The sequence below is a fragment of the Eschrichtius robustus genome, chromosome 5 (assembly GCF_028021215.1).
Source record: "Eschrichtius robustus isolate mEscRob2 chromosome 5, mEscRob2.pri, whole genome shotgun sequence".
Taxonomy (NCBI): Eukaryota; Metazoa; Chordata; class Mammalia; order Artiodactyla; family Eschrichtiidae; genus Eschrichtius; species Eschrichtius robustus.
The window spans coordinates 60,846,732-60,863,845 of NC_090828.1; the positions used below are offsets into that span (position 1 = coordinate 60,846,732).

The 17,114-nt window shown below is 39.8% G+C and overlaps 1 non-coding gene across 1 annotated transcript; it reads right to left on the reverse strand.

Annotated features, from left to right (window-relative positions):
- Positions 1–16,413: 16,413 nt before the first annotated feature.
- On the reverse strand, positions 16,414–16,485 carry TRNAE-UUC (transfer RNA glutamic acid (anticodon UUC)). Its single transcript has one exon. It is a non-coding gene; the product is annotated as a tRNA-Glu (tRNA).
- Between the last annotated feature and the right edge of the window lie 629 nt (positions 16,486–17,114).

Consider the following 17,114-nt stretch of genomic DNA (forward strand, 5'->3'; position numbering starts at 1 on the left):
GGAGCCCTTCTCTCCTGCCCCCAAATTCCCAGAATTAGTTGGGAGGAGTACTTCCCTGCCAAGAGACCGCTCTGAGTTCGGTGTGGGTGGCCTAAAGGCTCCAGCCTCCAGCACAAGGGGTGGGGCCTCCAGTGAGGTGTTGACCCCTGGGGTAACTTTATCCTGCAGCAGGGGTTGTTAACCCGGGGAGAGAGAATTCAGGTTACTGTGAATTTGGATGGCAAAAAAAAAATGACATTTTTATTTTCACTAATCCTTTAACTGACATTTAGCATTTCTTTCCATTATGAAGGTAGGCAGCACACCACGGTGGCAGTAAGAATCCATGACTTAGTCTCCAGTAGAACCCATAGGTTTTTCACATCACATCACAGTTGTTGCAAATATCTTAAATTACAGTAGTTATCAGATAGACCCTCAGCTAGATCTTGTTATGTAATATGTCAATTAAAATGTATATAATAGTGCTATAACACAATTTTTTAAAAATATTGTGTTAACTGTATTTCAATATAATTGGTATCCTTTGTAATCCCATGTATTTTATTTTATTTTATGGATTTAAAAACCTTGTTCTGGGCCTTCCCTGGCGGTCCAGTGGTTAAGACTTCGTGCTTCCAATGCAGGGGACTCAGGTTCCATCCCTGGTCGGGGGAACTAAGATCCCACATGGCGCGCGGCATGGCCAAAAGATTAAAAAAAAAATAATAAAAACCTTGTTCTGAAAAGGGGTCCATGGTCTTCAGCAGTCTGCCAAAAATGCTAGCCCAAAGGCTCCTGGAATGTCTTGGGGAGCCTGCCTTGAAATCTGACATAGAAAGAGAAGCAGAGTGCAGTCCCAGGGAAGAGCTGGAGCTCTGAGTGTGCATGTGGTGATGGGGGGTAGGGGTCATGTGCCATCTCGCCTCAAGGGGTATTTACACCAAGGGAGCAGCCTGTGCCACACCGAAAAGCCACCTGAACATCATCAAGGGTCCACAGGTGGTAACAGCTGCCAGGAGTGGGGTATGTCCCACTTCTCTCCCAATCGATATCTCCAGTCAAATATAGTCCAAAGTGGGGTACAGTGAGTTCAAGTTCAGTAGACAACCTTGAAGATCACACTGTTTTAACCAGTATGTGATAACCTTGGTAAGGTTGAGAAACCGTTGGAGACTATAATCAAGTAAGCTAAGAAACATCTGCAATATGATTTTTCATGCAAGTTAGCCTTTCTTCTTCATGTTAAACACATACTATTCCAGAGGGACGGGTCCCAGCTATTACAGTTAGAGCACGACGAACCTCACTGCAGGCTGGTACTCAGCAGGAGCCACTGATGGGGCTGTAATGGTTGCTGAAATACTTCTGAACTAGTAGCTAAAAGCTATGTCCTGAGCTCCCCAAGTTCAACTGGCCCCACCCTGGCCACTTTCCTAGGACCCGCCAACTTCCCCACAATTCAGCAGCTAAAAGGTTTGAGCCCTTAAGCCCTGCCTGGCACTACAAGGGCTTCTTCTGATTGGGTGTGCTCATGTCATACCAACTATTAACTATACCGAATATCACCCCTTGCTTCCAAGAGTAATTCTTGCTTCCTCCCAAAGATATGTTTAGTAGATGACGTTTTAATAGCCAGAGTTAGCTCCTTGATCCCAAATACCAATTATGCTCAAATTGAAATTTTACATAATGTTAAATTTAAATATAATGCTACCGAATTGAGTAATACTTGTGTGGGAGAAGGAGGGGATAAAAACAAGGATGAGAGACTTGTTCTGGAGTGTGCCAAGTGCCCATCACAGACGACCCACGCTCCTGCCTTCCAGCTATCTCTGGCTACGAGGCCAAACATACTTGAAGTTGAGTCAAACCCAGGCTCTTAATAATAATCTCTTTGAAGATTGGCAGCGCTTCCTGATTAACTGTAACAATCAAGGTTTGTGAATTGTCATTTCTGTGGTAAATAGTTAAGGCTGACATAAGAAGTGTCTTAGAAAAAGGAGGTTTAGAGGTCCTTCAGGATCTGCTGAGGACAATGTCAGTCTATAGGGTCAAAGGAATGAAAGAATCAAGACATCTAAAAATTATGAAGTAAAGACCTGAGGAGGGAGGTACATAGTTATAATGAAAAAAATTCTGGAACAAAAAGACACTTGTCTGGAACCAAAGTGAGAGAGATAGCTTGATGATAAAGGTGTGCTGACCATTAGATGGCATGGGTGTGTGTGTGTGTGTGTGTGTATAAAAAAACCAAAGGGCTGTACAAATCCAGTTATGACAAAATTGTGTCATGTTCCCAAAAAGCCTCATTAGAAAACAAACAAAATGGAATACCTAAGAAAATGATACAATAATCACAGAAGAAATTTTACAAACTGAAAATTTTAAATAAAAAGGCAGTGAAAGCAATGGATAGAAGCATTTGCTCAGTTGACAGCTTTTGAATTCTTGCATTTTACCGATTCACTTTTCAAAAGAAATTTTTTTGTTCTATATTCCACCTTTGGTAGAGGAGCTTGTAAATAATTTTAAACTATGGGTCACCCATGCAAAGGTCTGAGGAACTCATGTATTGCCTGATATATTTTCCATTTCCTGGGACCTACTTTAATCATTTTTGCTCTCAGGTTCCCTGTTCTATTGACTTTGTCATCACCAACAGCAGAGGATATCATATTTGCTGCTTTTAGGCAACGTAGAAACTATTAAAACATCTCTTTATTCTTCTGTGGTTGCGTTACATCGCCATATCAACAGTTTCACATGTTCCCTGCAGCCCTTTAATGAAGGCCATTTGTCAGAGTGGTTAGCACATGGTCCGTGGAACCCAAGTCACTTCAAATCCCATCTCTGCTCCACACTGGCCAGGTGACCTTAAACAAGTCATTGAATCTCTCTCCACCTCAGTTTCCCCAGCTATGAAGTAGGGATAATAGCATCCACCCTCAAAGAGTCGCCTTGCCTTGAGGATGAATAAAGTTAGCGTGAGCTGAAGCACTTAGAATGTTGTGTCAGAACTTCCACCCGTGTACAGGCTTTCACAATTTGGCTTTTACAAGTTATGCACTGACCCATGGTATACCTACAGTTTTATAAACTAGGTGTATATAGCAAACTGTTCCAAACTGGGATTCAGACTGTTCAGTGGCAGATTATTTTGTGTTTCAGAAAAAGAAATAGAGTTTTTCCCCAATTGCTTTTTTCATCTCTGTATACACGTTCAGGGGTTTTCCTTCCACACTGAACCTTAATGCTTTTTGTTTGGATATTTTATTTGCTGTAAGTCACAGCACATTTTCTAGGGGCAAATCTGCCTTTGGTTTGGATCAGGATAATCCAAATTGCCAGCTCTACCTTATTTTAACACTCAAATCTATTTTATTTATTTATTTTTCCAGTTTTATTAAGATACAATTGATATAGAACGTTGTATAAGTTTAAGGTATACAATATAATGATTGGATATATGTCTATATTATGAAATGATCACCACAATAAGTTTAGATAACATCCATCACCTCACAGAGTTACAGTTATTTTCCTTGTGATGAGAACTTTTAAGATTTATTATCTTAGCAACTTTCAAATATACAATACAGTGTTGTTAACTATAGTCACCATGCTGTGCATTACAACCTCACAACATATTTATCTTATTAACTAGAAGTTTGTTTCTTTTGACCACCTTCACCCATTTCCCCCACCACCCGCCTCTGGTAATCACCCATCTGTTCTTTGTTTCTATGAGTTTTTTTTTTTTTTTTCAGATTCCACATATAAGTGAGATCATACAATATTTGTCTTTCTCTGACTAATTTCACTTAGGATAATGCCCTCAAGGTCCATCCATGTTGTCACAAACGGCAGGATTTCTTTCTTTTTTATGACTGAATAATATTCCATTGTGTAATATATATGTGAAAATGTGATATATATATATTTTTTCTTTATCCATTTTCTTTATCCATTCAGCCATCAATAGACCCTTAGGTTGTTCACCAGATCTTTTTTTTTTTTAAAAAGATGCTTTTTTAAAAATTTATTTTATTTTTGGCTGCGTTGGGTCTTTGTTGCTGCACGCGGGCTTTCTCTAGTTGTGGCGAGCGGGGTCTGCTCTTCGTTGTGGTGCTCAGGCTTCTCGTTGTGGTGGCTTCTCTTGTTGCGGAGCGTGGGCTCTAGGCATGCAGGCTTCAGTAGTTGTGGCATGAGGGCTCAGTAGTTGTGGCTTGTTGGCTCTAGAGCGCAGGCTCAGTAGCTCAGTAGTTGTGGCGCACGGGCTTAGTTGCTCCGCGGCATGTGGGATCTTCCTGGAACAGGGCTTGAATTCGTGTCCCCTGCCTTGGCAGGCGGATTCTTAACCACTGAGCCACCAGGGAAGCCCCACCAGATCTATTTTAAAGTAAATTTAAGTTGAATGTTTCTAATTTGCTTGTTACGAACGCATTAAATGTTGTACAGTATTTCATGTTGCCATTTTAGGTGGGATTCTTCTTTTCAAATTTGTTTTGAGGGAAATTTTCTAAGCCAAGAAGGCACATTTTGCCAGCCAGCCAGAAATAAGCTCAAACTTTAAATGAATCAAGTTAAATTTAAGACTGAGCTCCCAAGGCTGAGGTGAAATCCCCACTGGAAAATTTGGTTTTCCATCCCCACCATCATCAGAAACAAACGTGAATCTCTGTGTATCTCATGCCGCACAAATGCAGTCTTGACAGGCCAAACTTGGAGGAGACGTTTTTTAAATTTTTTCTTGCTTCCTATAAAAATATCTTAACTGGAAAAAAAAAAAAAAGACAAGCTGATTCTGGAGTGATCTCTGGAGTGTATCAACTCAGTGATCTCTGGAGCGAAAACCCAGTGACCTCTGGAGTGTATCAACTCAGGTCAAAGCAAGCACTCAAGGAAGGCAGCTTAGCCTCACCCACTTCCCAGCTGAGGGACTGGAGCAAGTTCCTCTACTTCTCCAGGACTCAATTTTCAAATCTATAAAATGGCCAGAAATCTTACTTCACCAGGTTGTTGTAAGGATTAAATGAGATTATATATGTGAGATACAGAGCACAGTGTCTGCTGTTAAATATGTGCTGAATAAAATAGTAGCTGTGAAAATGAAGGAGAAGAAAATATACTAGAATATAGAACAAAGGAGGGCTTCAGATCAGGGACACACAGGGAGAGGAAGCATGTGAATGAGGTCACCTGCGCCCCACATTCACCTGATGTAAGTGGTCAGGGTAAACCATTCCTTCCCATCATAGCTTGGCAAATAATCTCTGTCATATCATAACTTCTCAGTGCTTGAGGTTTGGATGGAAGCAAGTTTGTGCTTCACCCTGGCTCTGGACCACTTCTATCTCCTGCCAGTCTTTGCAGAAGCAACAATGGGTTCCAAACTCAGTATCATAAGTTTGGAAGAGAAAAAGTTCAGAGGACTCGCCAGCCAGGAGGCCTGGTAGGAGAAAGAGATGAAAGGTGGACATATGTGTCCAAACACATCCTTATCTTCCTCTTTCCACGATCTGATCAGCCAGGGGAAAAGTAAGTGCTAAAGATTATCAAAAATCATGGCCAACTTAAAAATCATTGTTATTTTGTTTGAAGCTTTATCTTAATTGAATACATCTTACTGCTAATATTAAAGCAGCTTCTACTACTTAAAATGAATCGTCAGGGTAATTAGGAGAACATGACACTTCACAGGGAAATCAGATCCTGAACTTCAAAATTTCCTCAAAATTTTTGAATCTGGAAAGCAAGCCATTTGCACACAAATAATTAAGTACTCAGTATATTTAACAAGTTGATTCTCCTGTCACATTAACAACACATTTGAAGGCAATGTAATACATTCTGCCCTGTGAACACACCACTATAAAGAACAAAAAGCAAAGAAAGGAGAAAAAGAATGCAGAAATTTGGACCACCTAGCAGCCAAGAATGTTCCTGTAACAATGGCTTTGCTGTCCCAGATCACGTGATCCAAAGTGAGGGGCTGAATGGTTCTGCATTGTACAAGGTGCTTCTGGACGCTCCCTGGTGAAAAGGATACTTACACCACATTTCATTTGCAAAAACCTTTAGAAAATCAGTGCATCTCCACAAGGCAAAAGGTATTGTCCTATTTTATGTCTGGAGACGTCGAAGCAGGGACTTTTCGTAAGAGAGATTGTCAGGGCCTCCAACCAAATTAAGACTCAGGATATCCTGACTTCTGATTTCATAACCAACACCATACGTTCATAACCTTTTTCAGCCTTGGCTGACAAGTAGTCCACCAAGACCAAATTTCCTGACTCCCAAACAAGGAATTGTAGCAGCTCACAAAATGTAATCTTGATCAAAGCTGTTCTCTGGCAGGAAAAAAAAGCCAGCAGTCACATTTTATCAGTTAGGCTGGGGTGTCCGTACATGAACACATGTTGCTTGTTCCTGCAGCTCACAGGAGGATGGAAAGCGTAGAAAGGCTAACCAGGGGGGTTTGTGCCCTACCACGTCCAATGAACCAGGGTGAATTTTTTCAGCCTTGGACCCTACTAGGAAATAGAAGCTCCACCCCATTGCTCCAGAAGTTTACTTTCCCCAAGTAGCCAACTCATCCCCGGTTGCTGTTGGTTACAGACATGGTTGGGTAAATGCTGTACTGGTTGAAAAGGAGGTAAGAGAGTATGGGAGACAGTCAGCTCTTTGATTTTGAAGGGCTATTAGAATTTCCCAATTTACACTCTGTAAATAACCAAAATACGTACATCTATTTCTCTGAGACTTTCTTTTTGTGTTGACTGCAGTCATCTAGCGATGTCTTTAGGGGTTATAAACAGTTTTTAAACTGTATTTTTTAAATAATTCAAATGCAGGAAAAATAGTTTGAGAGTTATGTGTATTTTTAAAACATATTCCAAAGTTGAAATATTTTCAAATGTTAATTATATATTAAATGTTTTATATATATATATATATATATATATATATATATATATATATATATATATATATATATATATATATATATTCCAGCCATCAGCCACTTAGAATAAATATTCAAAGAAGAGAGAGTAGCATTAAGTAGACACCATATCCATCTGCCCAGGCACTCCCTTTTCACACTCCATCAACACTTTGCATACACCTCTCTCCTACTTCATATTGAATAATACTGTTATTTATATGCTTATATAACTGTCTGCTAAACTGTTAGTTCCTTCAAAGTAGGGGCCATGCTTTACTCATCTTTGTATCCCCAGTACCAATAATTAGGCCTAGAACATGGAAGCTACTAAAAAAATGACTGACTAGGGTACCTCAGGGTTTTCATCAATCATCACTTTTATGCCAGAAGACTTCTTTGAAGTTGGAGAGGTTTTTTAGAAAGTGTGTCACCCTTGCATTACGTGCTTAAAACTGAGCATACCCAATAGTGCACATTATTCAAAGGGCACATCCTCCCCACCCAGATTCCTCTAAATATCAGTAATTCTCATGGAAATGGAAAACCCCTGCAACAAGTCAGCCAATTAACAAGGCGCCATTTTATCCTGCCAACAATTCAAAGACAGCTAGAAAAAGTGAAAGTGGACTGCCTAACCTGGAGTGGAAATTCTTAGCAAAGGATTTTGGGGAGATTGGAGGGAGAGTGGAGAGGAGGAGGGTGGACTGGAGAGGGGGGCATGATGGCTGCAAATCCAGAACTCCTTTGAACAAAGAAAGCAGCCACGTCCTCAGAAGGCTAGGCTCCTGAAATTGGAAAACACATTTGTTTCACTCTTTGGTCTACTGTCCCAAAGTGCTAACAATGTTATCACCTTCAGTCTATCTTGTCCTTTAGTCACCAAAGAAAGAAAAGACATGGTGACATGAAGTAGGAAGGGTTCAGGCGGTAGATTTCCCTGACCTCCCACTCCACCACCCAATCCACCCAATAGTATATAATAGTACATAACTACGTCAGCTCTGCACCCTGCCCTCTTCCCGTTCCAACTGCACATGCCTACGTGGGAGGATGCTTAAGGCCAGCTAGACATTCTCAGGAAAAGATTTCTGAGAGAAAGCATGCATTGCGTATCCAGCAGACACAGCTGAGGCTTATGAGCTTGAAGCAATACTACAGATGTGATTTTTTTTTTTTATTGCAATGAAAAAACACTGCAGGAATAGGCTTCTGTTTGCATCTGTAAAGATGATTTAATGTGGTTCCAAGGCACAATTATAGTTTACATAGAATCCTGGAGACATGGGCAGTGTGTGAAGGAGTATGGTTGTAGCAATAGAAGACTACAAGGTGAACAATAGGAAAAGGCATCCGATGTGTGAGTCCCAGAGTTTAATACATACAGATTATATTGTTTTATATAAACATCAATGTTCTCTGTGATTTATTCAAGGTTGATAGTAAAATTGTCAGCCAAGTGTTATCTACTTGAAACCTGTGCAATTACTCTCAATCATATATTTCATTGAACTGATCTCCCAATTGTTAACTAAATATTCATATTATTAAGCACTCAATGCATATCAGGGTTTACTAAATATTATTAAGCATTCAGTGCATACTCAGTGTGTGCATAAGGGTTTCTCAAGAGTTTTCCTTTACTTTTTCCCCATTTTTGGATAAGGGATTTGAGAAATGATTTATAATACTGAATTCTTTCTATAAGGTCACAAGAAAGTGTTTGAGGCAAACTTGAGATGGCCACAGATTTTTTTGACATTCCTCTCATTGAGAGGTGGGGTCTACTTCTCTTACCCTTGAATCTTAACTGGCCTCAGTTACTTTCTTGACCAATAAAAATTGGTCAAGAAAGCAGATATGACATTCTGGGACTCCCCAGGCTAAAGCATAAGGAGCCTTATAGCTCATTCCTGGGACTCTTGAAACACTCATTCCTGGACTCTGAGCCACTATGTAAGAAGTCCACCTTCCATGGTGAAGCAGCCATGAGACCATATGGAGAGGGAGGGGGCTGACTGAGCCCAGCTTTTTAGCTGTCCATGCCAAAGTGCCATGTATGGGAGTGAAGCTATCTTGGAGCCTACAAACTATCCAGCCACCATCTGGATACCACCAAGTAATCCCTGCTGACACTTTATGAAGCAGAAGAATCACCCATCCAAGCCCTACCTGACTTCCAGACCCACAGATATGAATAAAGCGACGGTTGTTTCAGGCCACTAAGTTTCAGGGTTGTTTGTGATGAAGCGATAGATAACCAAAACAGATGTAGTATAAAGTTCCTGTGTGGGACTCCTCCAAAGGTAAGCATTAGCTTCTACTCAGCTGACCCATCCGCTGCCATCTTTCTCAGCGGGAGCAAGTCCGCAGTGCCAGGATGTGGTTGACTAAGCTACTGAGTCATGCTCCTGGAGAAATGAGATCAGTTATACTTGCTTAGAAGTTGATTAGAAAGAGTTTTGGGGGAGATGATTTCATGGCTCCATGACTAATTCCCAATCACTCAATAAGAGGTCCAAAGCATGAGCAAATACGGTAGGCTTTATACATTTTCTCCCAGCCTCTAGCATGGGGATAGGGGAAGAACAAAAAGCAGCTCTGTCACTGTGTGGTTGGTGGATGGCTTCCACTGATCCATATGGTGCTCCCTGACCCATTGCATCTTTAAGAGTCTTTTATAGTCCCTAGTTCCCATTAGCATTACACATATCCATCATCACAACGAATTTGAAAATGGCGCTAAAGACTTTCTGTTAAGCAGGAGGACAAATCCCAGAGTATCATTCCAACACTGAGCAGGAGAAACTCAGCACAAGGGAGGCTTCCTAGAAACTTAAAAGATCCCCCACCAAAGTCTCTCAGCCTCCCTCTTCATTAAAGGTTTTGTTTTTTCTCTCTCCAACTCTAGTTTCATTTTGTGAAAAGGTTCACCGCCTTATGTGCCATGAGCAGACAAGCTTATCGAATGAACTGTAAATCTAATCAGTTTGGCATAGGGGTTTCATGGGAGCCATGTAAACAATAGCTGGAGTTGTGTTAAGCTTCAGTGACTCCAACTGATTCCCAGTTTGGTTCATTTGTGCAGAACAGTTGGAGATACAAAGCCAAGCCCATTAATTTCAAGAGAGTGGTTCTAACAGAGGAACAAGCTGTCAGTCCTCGGGAGGGTTTCAATCCGAGCTCTAACTACAGGATTTTATTTATGGCATAAGGTATGTCTTTGAGTTACTCAGTTTCTTTCCAGTTCCTCAATATTCTGTATTTCTAAGAAGATCCTGGCAATTCTTGTTGAAATTGGAATCCTGTGGAAAAATGAGCAAAGAACGTCTCCAAGTTCCTCTGGTCCCTCATAATAGTGATCAAAGCGGGGTCCTGAATCCCCACCCAAGAGTTTTCTTAACATGGCGGTGCCCCAGGTTACCTCTGAAAAATGGACTTAATTAGTTTCAGCAACCAATTCAGTTCTATATCTCATCTGTATACTTTTACAGCAACACATTTATTTTCTTAATGTGCATTACACTCTCAAGATTGTAAAGTTTATGTAGTTACAGTACTGAAGTCACACCAGTTTTCAATCTGCTAAATCGCATGTGCTTAAGTTTCCAGATGGAAAAATGAATATTCACCACAGCTCCATCAGGAATGCCAATTTCCCATCACTCCCTAGCATTGGGCAATGCATTTTAAGTATTGTGTTCATTTAAGACATTTTCTGGTCCTCCAAGACTTGTATTTACATACTAGCTGAAACTGCAAGTGGAAATGAATGGAGGATGATGATATTTGCCTTATCTCAATTTTTCTGTGAGAAGGAGAAAAGCACTTATGCTTGAAATAAGCAGATGTGAAAACACTTCTCACTAATCAAAATGTTTACCACTAGTTTAGGAGAGGCTGCCTGTTTAGAGGCAGTAAACCTGATACATATACTTAGCAAGACGAGTGTATTTAGTGTGACAGAACCTTGAAGCAGAACTTTTTCAGCTTAGCTCAAGATTAACATGAGCAATACCACATTTCTTTGCTTATTAGGCTTTTCACAGTTCATGAACTTGGATTTGAGAGTGACTCGTGTCTATTTCAGCGTAGACTCTCTCACACCAATATATTCTCAGCTTCAAGTCACTATAACCAAAAGTAATACAGGGGGAAAAATGCAAAGAACAATGTCACTACAAGATTCAAAGAATTAGCTTTGTAAAATATTTTATATTAAGGAAACTTTAATTGGTATAAATTAAATATCTACTATTCTGGAAGACAACAAAAATCATGCAATTGCTCTCAATTTGATCCCAGGCATTTGATAATATTCATAACAGAAAATTAATGAAATAATATATATGAAGATGACGGAAATTTACCAGCATGATTCTGTAAAAAGCTTTGCATAACAAACCACTCTGATTTCTTTCTATAATAAAATTATGGCCACATAAACTGGTAGAAAGTGACAAGAAGTCCACCTGCATTTTCTTGATTAAGACCATTGTGGTTGTAAAATTCACAGGCTCCCACCTGAAACTAGCTTAAGCTATACAATTAAAATTCAACAAAATTTATGGAACTAATTATAACAATAATAACTAACATTTATGGGATATTTGCTCTGTAGTAGGTACTGTTCCCAGCACACATTTTCATTGATTCATTCATTTAGTCTTTGCAATAACCCATATCATTAACATTCTTAGTAATCCCATTTTATACATAAGAGAAGTCAGGAGCAGCAGGGTCACATAAGTCCCCCAAGTTACATAAATCAGAAGTGGAGCCAGATTTTGATTCCAGGTGGGCTGGCTCCAAAGCCAGTATGCATGACCCACACACCCAACCAATTACGTGACTCTTTATCAATCAGGAAAAAGTGTTATCTTCTGGTTTTATTTTGGTCCGAGTTAGAGTTGGGGCTTACGGATTAAACTCAGAAGGTAGTAGTGTTCAATGGAACAGGTCCACCTGTGATGTTCTAAGGAGAGTCTCATGGGGTTCATTCTTAGACTCTATCTCATTCAATATCAGTATTTATTAGGTAGAAAAACGAGTTAGAATATATGCCCTCAATTTTTACATGATAATGACTTTAGTGAAATTGTTAATATCACGGAAGGCAATAGAAATTCAAACTAACACTCAGCAAATGGGGAAAATAGTTCTATAAAAACTACTCAATTTAGAGTTATTTGTAGTGAGTTGGATGGACCTAGAGTCTGTCATACAGAGTGAAGTAAGTCAGAAAGAGAAAAACAAATACCGTATGCTAACACATATATATGGAATCTAAAAAAAAAAAAAAATGGTTTTGAAGAACCTGGGGGCAGGACAGGAATAAAGATGCAGACGTAGAGAATGGACTTGAGGACACAGGAAGGGGGAAGGATAAGTTGGAACAAAGTGAGAGAGTGGCATGGACATATATACACTACCAAATGTAAAATAGATAGCTAGTGGGAAGCAGCTGCATAGCACAGGGAGATCAGCTTGGTGCTTTGTGACCACCTAGAGGGGTGGGATAGGGAGGGTGGGAGGGAGACGCAAGAGGGAGGGGATATGGGGATATATGTATACGTATAGCTGATTCACTTTGTTATACAGCAGAAACTAACACAACACTGTAAAGCAATTATACTCCAATAAAGATGTTAAAAAAAAAGTCCTAAACAAAATAAAAAAAACCACTCAATTTAGATGTGCCAGATGTGCCAAGATGTTTTTTAATCACAGTGCCAAATCAGCCACTCCCCGCTGCGTGCTCTTTGTTTTTCTGCTGGTTTTTTTTTGTTTGTTTTTTGGTTTGCTTTTTATTTATGTTTTTGGCTGCGTTGGGTCTTCGTTGCTGTGTGTGGGCTTCCTCTAGTTGAGGCGAGCGGGGGCTACTCTTAGTTGCGGTGCGTGGGCTTCTCATTGCGGTGGCTTCTCTTGTTGCGGAGCATGGGCTCTAGGCACACAGGCTTCAGTAGTTGTGGCACGTGGGCTCAGTAGTTGCAGCACACAGGCTCTAGGGCACACAGGCTTCAGTAGTTGTGGCTCAAGGTCTCTAGGACGTGGGCTCAGTAGTTGTGGCGCATGGGCTTAGTTGCTCCATGGCATGTGGGATCTTCCCGGACCAGGGATTGAACCCCTGTCCCCTGCACTGGCAGGTGGATTCTTAACCACTGCGCCACCAGGGAAGTGCCCTCTGCATGTTCTTTGAATGACCACCTCCCATGCCCAGCACAGATGATGGCACATGGGTGAACACCTGACCTAGGGGTGTCGGATCACCCTTGGGTCACAGTCAGTCCACAGGCTGGAATGAAAAGATGAGCTGGGCCTATCAGATCCCCACTCTTGGGAATTTGTTTTGGAAAACAGTGACCCAGTTGGCAACAGTAACTTAAGGTGAAAAGTTGTGATGTAGGAAAGGAAAGAAGAGGCCATTGTGGCCATGTCATGGGCAAGCCAAAGCTAAAAGGGAGCAGAAGCTTTGAGTGAGCAGACAGAGCAAGGTAGTCAGTTTAGAGGGGAGAATGAGGCAGAAATAAAGTCACAGAAAGGTTTCAAGTGTAGGAAAGCTCTGTTTTATACTACATGGTGTCTTATTTATCACTCATTAGGAATCTACTTGACACAATCTCTCTGGTATTCTATGTTCTTTGGTGATTTCTTTTGGTTATAAGAGTAACTATGGCTAGGGTGATGTTCCCCTGATATTTGGGGAGGGGTTTATAACTTGGTCTGATTTGAAAGAACATTCTCTCCAGTCTCACTATGACTAAGGCAAGTCCGCGCCCAAATACCTGAGGGTTGTGCCCATACACGCTGCAATTGAGATAATGTAAACTCAGGTGCTATTTATCTGAAGGGCTCCCAAGCTGCTGAGCTCCTGGCAGCTGTTCAAGAAGAAGGAACACCCGTACTTGGGAAGGAATAGTAGCTCCCGCGGTGAGCACAAGACCTATAAGTAGAAGCCATAACACCTTGCAAGCTGACTGCCAGCTCTCATGGTCTCAGATAAGCGATTAGCTTTTACTCAGTCCCTTGTAGCTGAATAGGACACAGGGGGTGAGGCACAGGGAGTGTGTATTTAGCACAAGGGCTTGATGAGGCCCTGTGCATTGTGGTGCAAGATACCAGTGAGTCCTGCCTAGGCAGAAGGAGACAGGTACAGTCTAAATGATGGTCAAAGCCCTCCAAAGGCTGAGCAATTTGTGTGATTACCCTTCACTTCTCCTCTCAATTGGATATAACTCTGACCTCTAATCTAAATTTCACCACAGCGTTCTCTGGAGTGCTGTTCGCTGCCTTGATTTCTTCACCTGCAGAATAGGCTTCTCAGTGCCTGTCTCCAAAGGAGAATCAGTTGGTTCAAGCCCGAGATAGGTGTTGAAAATATCGATCAACGGTCACAAAATCTCATTATGACAATCACAAAAGGTTGCCCAATGCCTTCTGTTATCCTGGAATATTTTTTTTTAAAATCAATTACAACTTGAAATAAGCTTGGGTAATGTTTCTCAAACTGAGATTCACAAGTTCTGAAAGAATTTTTTGATTTGGGGTTTTCCTTAAGACTATGATCTAAGAAAAGTAATATAAGAGTGTTCTGGACCATTGGGATGACCACCTTGTAACCAAACGCTGTCCAGAATTCAGCATCTGCATTTGTGTCTCCAAGAGACCCTGTGCTAAACCCTCAGTGTCATATATTATACAACACTGCACACACATTGTATACAAGGCAAAGTACTAAATTGATTGGACAACCAATATAATGGATCAATGGATAGAAACCCAACCGTAAAAGCTAAAAATAACAGCAGTGACCACAGTGAAGTGTCAAATAATGACCCATCATATTCAAGATGGAAAGAATCAAGTCAACTAGTGAAATGTAAAACAACTAAACACATATGTTATTAAACCCAACATCAGCAATTTTGTTTCCATAACATACCATCTGTTGTTCATTTAAATTTTACTTATTTTATAAATATGGATGTTTAATTGATAAATGTCCTTTGGTGCTATGTTTGTTTAAGGGTCATAAACCTAAGAAGTATATACCTAGTTTTGTGTGTGTCTATATTTAAGTAATGTTACTTAAAAGTAATAGTAATTTGAGTCATCACTTGGGCTACCAGGAACTTTTTCCATGAAAAGCCGTCCGTACGTTAGTTTGAAAAACACTGAATTAAGGAATTAGCTGGGTTTTGTATATTAAATAGAAAATCTCATTCTAATGTTAGCTATTATAAAGGAGTTTTGTCAGTAACTTTCAAGCAGAGATTTAAAGCTGGTGGATCTTCCTAATGTTATTCAAATGCACATTAATTCATTTCAATGCACATTAATTCATACAGTCACTCATTCATTCATCGAACATTGAATATCTACTATTAACAGGCACTGTGCGGGAATGAGAATGAGTAATATGGTAGTATTTTTACCTTCAGGCTTCACAGCATAGTTGATAAACCTAAGAAATGCCCAGTAGAAATCTGTTTGCCCAGTAGAAATCTGTTTGCCTGGAAATCAGTAGACACCTCTTTGGGGAGAAAAACTCTAACGATACGTGTTCACCTCTGAGTGTGTCTACCCTATTAGTGGAATGACCAAACATGTTATTTAATCCTGTCCTATTCACCTGTTCCTATGATAGCACCATACTGTTCTAATCAAAAAAAGTTTATGATATATTTTTAAACGTGGGCAAGTCCTACATCATTATTCCACTTTTTCAGGATTTTCCTAGATACTCCTACATGTTTTTTCTTTTTCAGGTGAACATTAGAACATTTTTGTCAAGTTCTCCCTAAAATCTCATTGGCATTTTTCATTAGGAATGTGTTAATAATCAGAGCTTAATTGAGGAGATTGCCTTATTAATATTGTGTCTTCAGTGGTAGAAATATAGAAAATGTTTCTCCATGTATTCAAATCCTCCTTTCCATGTCTCAGAAAGAAACTGTTTTTTTCTAAATATAAGTCTAGCACATTTCTATTCCCATGTATTTTATGTTTTGTGTGTAAGTATGTCTTGTGAATTGGATCTCAATTTTTATTACATTTTCCATTAATTGCTTGCATATAGAACAGTACTGATCTGCATAATTATTTTGTAACTGATCCCCCTAAATGTTTATTAGTTCTGATAACTGAGTAATCCCAAGTCTTTTCACCTGAATGCCCCAAATGGCAGATGCCATTTTAATTGATGTAATTAACTCAATTTCTTTAAATCTCTTATTTTGCCATTCTTTTTTTTTTTTTAATTTTGCCATTCTTGCATTTGATTCCTTAATATGGTATTTGTTGTAATATAAACAAATTTGGAGAAACAATTTTATTAATAAAATCGATTCTCTAGGATGACGTGTCATGCTTATTTCCCAGTATGTTCATTCCAATTTGACAAACAGTTTTTCACTTGCTTCCCTTGGTTTAGACAGTCTTGTTTTGTTTTTCTGGGGGGCTGTGCAGCGCAGCTTGTGGGATCTTAGTTCCCCAACCAGGGATTGAACCTGGGCCACAGCAGTGAAAGTGCCGAGTCCTAACCACTGGACCACCAGGGAACTCCTAAAACAGTTTTCTAATTTTTAAATTAGGATTATTTCATCTCCTTTTAAATATGTAAATCTCATAAAATATTTTATTATAAAACAGCAATGTAACAGTTTCTAAAATATTTATGCTACACTTTATTTAGTCAGATGCCTTACATTAACTTTTAATTTAGTGATAATATTGAATAATAACACACTGTTTCAGATTTCCAAACAGTGACAGGTCAAAAGCGAAACTCTGGTTGCTAATCGGCTGCCCTTGTGCCATGTCAAACTCTGGTTTCGAGCAGCAGAATTTGGCATTTTCGTTCTGCTTGCTCACTGCCCTGGCCCAAGGAAATGAGTTGGATGAGTGCCCTTCTTTTTTTATTCGGAGATGCCATAGATTAATTGTAAAGACTTCCTTTCATCTACATAACAGAATGGGTTCAGATAGCCTTTTAAGCTATTATCTGCAGTTTGGAACTTTGTGCTGGAAAGTCATAGCATTTATACAAAAGAGGTCTGTTAGAAACAGTGAACAATGAGAGTTTGACATTTTTCTCCTTCTGCCTCCAGAAAGAAACCAAAGCAACTATTTGATTACATTTATGTATTCCATAAAAGAATGTGGGGTTATATTCAAATGCCAGCAAACC